Source organism: Sardina pilchardus, chromosome 7 (genome assembly GCF_963854185.1).
Source record: "Sardina pilchardus chromosome 7, fSarPil1.1, whole genome shotgun sequence".
Classification (NCBI taxonomy): Eukaryota; Metazoa; Chordata; class Actinopteri; order Clupeiformes; family Clupeidae; genus Sardina; species Sardina pilchardus.
The window spans coordinates 33,187,337-33,193,591 of NC_085000.1; the positions used below are offsets into that span (position 1 = coordinate 33,187,337).

The following is a 6,255-nucleotide window of genomic DNA, read 5'->3' on the forward strand; positions in this document are numbered from 1 at the left end:
CCTTTTCCAACCTTTAAGAATTAGTTAAAACTTTAACTTCTATACTTACTACTTACAACTTCTGCTGATATTGATCATGCATATGGTAGAGAACTACATGAGATCGTTGGTCTTCTTGGAATTTTGAGAATTCATCGCATTTGGACCTCAGATTACTTGCAGTACCCTGGCACTACCACAAGGAAATGGTCGTACGTCAGGTTGGAACCTGACGTGGAGATAAGCACTTTTCCACGTCAAAGACGGTCTTTATAAATCTGAGCGTTGGCATGGATTTGAGCGTACGCACGGTCTTAGATCAAATCTGTGCGTAAGAAAGTTTTATAAATGAGGCCCCTGTTCTGCATGTTTACACACGTCAGTGTTGAGGAATCCTGATGGAAAAACCTCATACTGAACATTTACACACGTCAGTGTTGAGGAATCCTGATGGAGAAACCTCATACTGAACATTTTTACACGTCAGTGTTGAGGAATCCTAATGGAGAAACCTCATACTGAGCATGTTTACACACGTCAGTGTTGAGGAATCCTAATGGAGAAACCTCATACTGAGCATGATGCAATCTGACTAATCTCCTCAACAGGTATGGAAGGTCTTAAGTGTAGAGCCATCAGTCATCCATCAGTGTGATGGAGCACAGCTGCTGCAGATGCTGCATCAGTCATCCATCAGTGTGATGGAGCACAGCTGCTGCAGATGCTGCAGTTTCCAGACACTCAGGACCAGATGATCCTCCAGCTGCTCCACTCATCATGTGGGTCAACTGCTCACTGCTACACTTTAAAGGGGCAGTTTTGTATCATAATTTCTAATCAATACCTATGATGAATAGTTAGTTATGAAGAGTACTTTGATGTTAAGTTGTATCATATTGCACAGGTGATTTTTGTTGAATTAACAAATTGTCTAAGTTGTATGTGTATTGTATTCAAGCAATTGATGTGCATCTTGATCATTGGTTGTGAGTTTGTGTCTAGAGTTGTGAAAATGACATCAAGGTTCTGAAAATAGTAGCAAAGTGATTGTAAAAAACTGTATAATATAATCAATGCCTATGATTAAACCAATATTTAAAAGTGATAAATTAGTGTGTGCTCTGATTTGATGTAATATGTGAATAAAATGTGCTACTCTACAGTGTTGATGAGTGCCATCACTGACTACTTCCAAAGCCCTGCACACTAGAGCATGGAAACCCGACCGAAGTCGGACAAATATTTAGAACTTATGTTCGGGCTCGGGTCGGACCCGGACACATCAGCGCGATAAGACATTTGAAATGTAAAATGAAAAACAACTTATTTCACTTGATGTTCGTTTTTGTGATAGGTTTGTAATAGATTATCCTGATAATCCTGATTCCTGATCCTAACAGCATAATATATTTCCTCCTGTGCGCGAGATTTTTCTATTGCGTGCGACAAAGTCACAGAATTGACTTTAATTATAGATCAGTGGTTGTCAAGTCAAGTCAAGTCAAGTTTATTTATATAGCACATTTCATACACAGAGGTCATTCAATGTGCTTTACATAAACAAAAACCAAACAGTAATAGCAGATAAAAGCATAGATGAGCAAAGAGTAATAATAATAATAATAGTAATAGTAATAATAATAATAGAATAAAAAAAATAAAAAGAAAGCAATAAAGAATAATTAACATAAAAGACTTAAGGTGGAATAACTAGAAGACAGGTCTGTTTTTAACAGATAGACTTTGCCAGAGTCTAGCAAACCAGTGATAGTGATCCTTCTCAAACACCCAGAGCTGTTGCCACTCTTTGGAGATTCGTTGACGTAGGCCCATCTGTGTGCGCACACAATATTTCCTTTCTTACTGGGGAGACCTTAATGTCCAGGGCCAATAGCTCAGCCGTCCCTGACGCTGACTACCACCCAACAAAAACTATCCCCAAACAGGGGCCCTACTCACCTGAATCTCCCGTTGCCCAACCAGGGGCAGAACATAGTACTTAAAAGGAACAAACCAGTACTACTCACCATGAGTGCAATTCTCCGGCATGTTGAGGGATCACACACATCAGGTTTCAATTTCCAAAACAAAATAAAAACTTATAAGGAAAGCATAACATCATTTAAAAATAAAGACTTATACAGAAAAGCATAAAAGACTCAAGGTGAAATAATTAAGACATTTAGCAGAAAGCATCAGAGAACAATTTTGTCTTAAGTCTAGATTTAAAACTGGCTGCAGTTGGGGCCTTTTTAATGTCATCCGGAAGTTGGTTCCAAAGCTGAGCTGCATAGCAGCTAAAAGCTGCTTCACCATGTTTAGTTCTAACAGCGGGTTTTACTAACAGGTTTTTCTCCTGAGACCTGAGAGGACGAGAAGGTGTGTACTGCTGAAACATGTCTGATAGGTATTTAGGTCCTGCTCCATTTACTGATTTATAAACAAGCAGTAGTGCTTGTCCTACATAACTGCCCGGCCTCTTGTTCTATCGCGTGCACTTCTTGCTCCGTGTGTGTGCGCTCATGGCTCCGCTTATGCCGACGTTTCCGAATGCCTTTCAATTGATTGATACAATCGGACTTACCACACAAGCAATATCCACGTGTGTCATTAGTGTGCCTATGAAAATAGCGTGATTTGAACTGTGTCGGGCCCGGTCGGATTCGGACACAAATATCTTAATGCCTGTCGGGTTCGGGTCGGATTTGATCATTGCGCTGTCGGGCTCGGGTCGGTCGCGGACAGAAAAAATCGTCCCCATCCACACTCTACTGCACACTCCTCCTCTCTAGATCAAGCACCTACAGATGCACTATGGAATCCCCTCTAGTTAACATACCAGTCTGTTATAGCTGGGTACACAGCTACACCTCACCACTAACATTTCCACAATGTGGGTATCATCATCAACATGCACAAACACAACAGGGGAAGGTGTTTACAGGTGCAGTAACATTTCCACAATGTGGGTATCATCATCATCATCAACATGCACAAACACAACAGGGGAAGGTGTTTACAGGTGCAGTAACATTTACACAACGTGGGTATCATCATCATCAACATGTACAAACACAACAGGGGAAGGTGTTTACAGGTGCAGTAACATTTCCACAATGTGGGTATCATCATCATCAACATGCACAAACACAACAGGGGAAGGTGTTTACAGGTGCAGTAACATTTCCACAATGTGGGTATCATCATCATCATCAACATGCACAAACACAACAGGGGAAGGTGTTACAGGTGGGGACCCAGTTCTGCATTCCAGTGCCCTCTAGTGGACAGAAACCATATGGCATCTGTAGGGAGGGAGACAGCAGAGACCACATGAGGCCTAGAACCCTGGACTACAAGAACACTAACATGCACCCACAACACTAAAGAACCCTGGACTACAAGAACACTAACATGCACCCACAACACTAAAGAACCCTGGACTACAAGAACACTAACATGCACCCACAACACTAAAGAACCCTGGACTACAAGAACACTAACATGCACCCACAACACTAAAGAACCCTGGACTACAAGAACACTAACATGCACCCACAACACTAAAGAACCCTGGACTACAAGAACACTAACATGCACACTGACCACAACACTAAAGAACCTTGGACTATAAGAACACTAACATGCACCCACAACACCCACAACCCTGGACTGAAGGGTGTGTGTGTGTGTGTGTGTGCTACTGTACAATAGCCTTGGAGAAAGAAACCGTAAACATGTGCACACAGCTGACCTACATTAGTGGACTGTGTTTCAGAGCATTCAGCCGCTCTGCTCCTCGTCTCTGGAATTCACTACCACCCCAACTCAGAAACATTGATTCATTCCCCCATTTCAAATCACAACTCAAAACACATCTGTTTAAAACTGCTTATTCCATCTGATGCTATTCCTCTACCCCTTTCTGCTGCTTTCTATATGTACATACTTTATTGTTGTGTTTTAAATGTTTTATGTATGTATGTACGGTGACCTTGAGTGCCAAGAAAGGCGCCTTTAAATAAAATGTATTATTATTATTATTATTGTTTCATGGTTAAGCTTACTGAGCTCTCTAATAAACACATCCAGTAGCAAGTAGGGCAGATACTTCCCCTCACAGGGCCTGAGTCTGGCTGCCTGTTGTGATCTGTGGGAGCTGATCAGTGCTGGAGTGTGAGGAGAAATGGGCCTGCACTGCCCTCTGCTGGACACTGTGGTTACATGCAGGCTGGATAGACTATCCCATTGTTTTCGCCCCATCATTCTTTATGTAGATCAGTGAGGATTGAGGCCCATGGAGCGAGGGAGGATGTAACGCCGAATGAGAGGCACCCAGTGTGTGGGGCCAGGGCCACGTTCAGTCTCAGAGCAGTGCACACTGTACGGCCACGTTCAGTCTCAGAGCAGTGCACACTGCATGGCCATGTTCAGTCTCAGAGCAGTGCACACTGCATGGCCACGTTCAGTCTCAGCCTAGTGCACACTGTATGGCCACGTTCAGTCTCAGCCTAGTGCACACTGTACGGCCACGTTCAGTCTCAGAGCAGTGCACACTGCATGGCCACGTTCAGTGACAGTCTCAGCCTAGTGCACACTGCATGGCCACGTTCAGGCTCAGCCTAGTGCACACTGCATGGCCACGTTCAGTCTCAGAGCAGTGCACACTGCATGGCCACGTTCAGGCTCAGCCTAGTGCACACTGCAGGTAGCCACTGTGCTCTTTCCTCCATTCTGCTACGATTTCCAGGTTGAACATGTTTTTTTTCTTCTTTTTTTTGGTGTGCAACAGGCTTTGAACATCTAATCCACAAGTTAACAAATGAATAATGACAAACTACTACACAATATATTCCTTATTAGGCTACTCTAGCAGTTAAATAGGATAAATCAAGTGCCAACACATGATAGAAATGTTATATTATTATTCAGGATGAGACGTTGTAAAATAAGTCAAATGGTTTCCTGAGAAATTGCTAGTCAAATCTCTTTGTACTGAAAACAACACCAACTAGATTTTTGATCTTGATATAAGATGAATAGGACTTGGTTTGACAAGCTGTTTTTGCAGTGTAGGTGTGTAAGTGGTGGGAGGTGTGTGAGTGTGAGTGTGTGATGGTTCACATGAACCCTGTACGTGCCCTTTCCATAAGTGTGCACACTCTCACTCTACTCATGGGGATTAGCAACAGGTCACAGCACTGTGACATGAAACACGGGGTACCCAAAGGGAGGCTGGAAGTTTAAAAAGAAACATCAGTGAACAGCTACCAATTCAATTAAGACTTAAAATAATATTTTAATTGTTTAGCATATTAATAGCATATATATAAATATAGAAGCCTTACATTGGTACTCAACATGTGTTCTCTTGACATAATTTTAGGCAAGTCTGTTGTGAGTTTGACTTTTCCATAGACAACATCAATAGATCAACGCAGCAGCTCTGAATATTGCAACGGTGACATCTGATATGTGGGCTCTTCCTATCATTGTGAAGCAGAATTCCCCAGGCGTTGGATTGTTCACCCACTAATAGGGAACGTGAGCTGGGTTTAGACCGTTGTGAGACAGGTTAGTTTTACCCTACTGATAATGTGTTGTTGCAATGGTAATCCTGCTCAGAAGGAGAGGAACTGCTGGGTTTGAACATTAAAGCTGGGGGGGGGGGGGGGGGGATCCTTAACAGGAAGGGTAAAACTAGCTGGCAAAGCTGTGGGCACTGACTATGTGATTGTGCTCGAAACAGAAGCAGTCACAGAACCAGCCTTCCTGTTTGTGTCTGTCTGTCTGTGTGCCCTCTCCGGAGACAGGAGCAGCCTACAGGTCACAAGGAGGTGAGCAGGAATTTATAAAACTCACATTTTTTTTTTTTTTTTAAATATCAATATTTTTAAAATATGTTTTAGGTTTTTCATGCCTCAATGAGATAGGACAGTGGATAATGACAGGAAGTGAGTGGGAGAGAGGGCCAGTGTGGCATCCGGGCAGCCAGTGTGGCACTATGTCATCCATAGTGAGCATCCCGACCCTCCTCACCCTCCCATGACATCAAAATCATACAGACAGTCACAATCAAAGACGCAATGAGGATCTCCCACTCCCGCCGTGACACAGAGCGTGCCGCCATTCAAAGTTATTTCCTGCAACAACTCAATATTGCATAGATTTTTTGAATGTCGAATATCCAACATCCAACATAAAACCAACTTTACCAGGCTACATCAACTTCCGTATTTCTAAAGAGAAAGTGAAAGAGCTTCGCTACACATCGGT

The 6,255-nt window shown here is 42.8% G+C and overlaps 1 protein-coding gene across 1 annotated transcript in view; it reads left to right on the forward strand.

Annotated features, from left to right (window-relative positions):
• The window catches only part of LOC134087997 (NACHT, LRR and PYD domains-containing protein 12-like), a 158,579-nt gene that overhangs the window by 18,728 nt on the left and 133,596 nt on the right, over positions 1 to 6,255 (forward strand). The gene's annotated exons all lie outside the window — the stretch shown is intronic.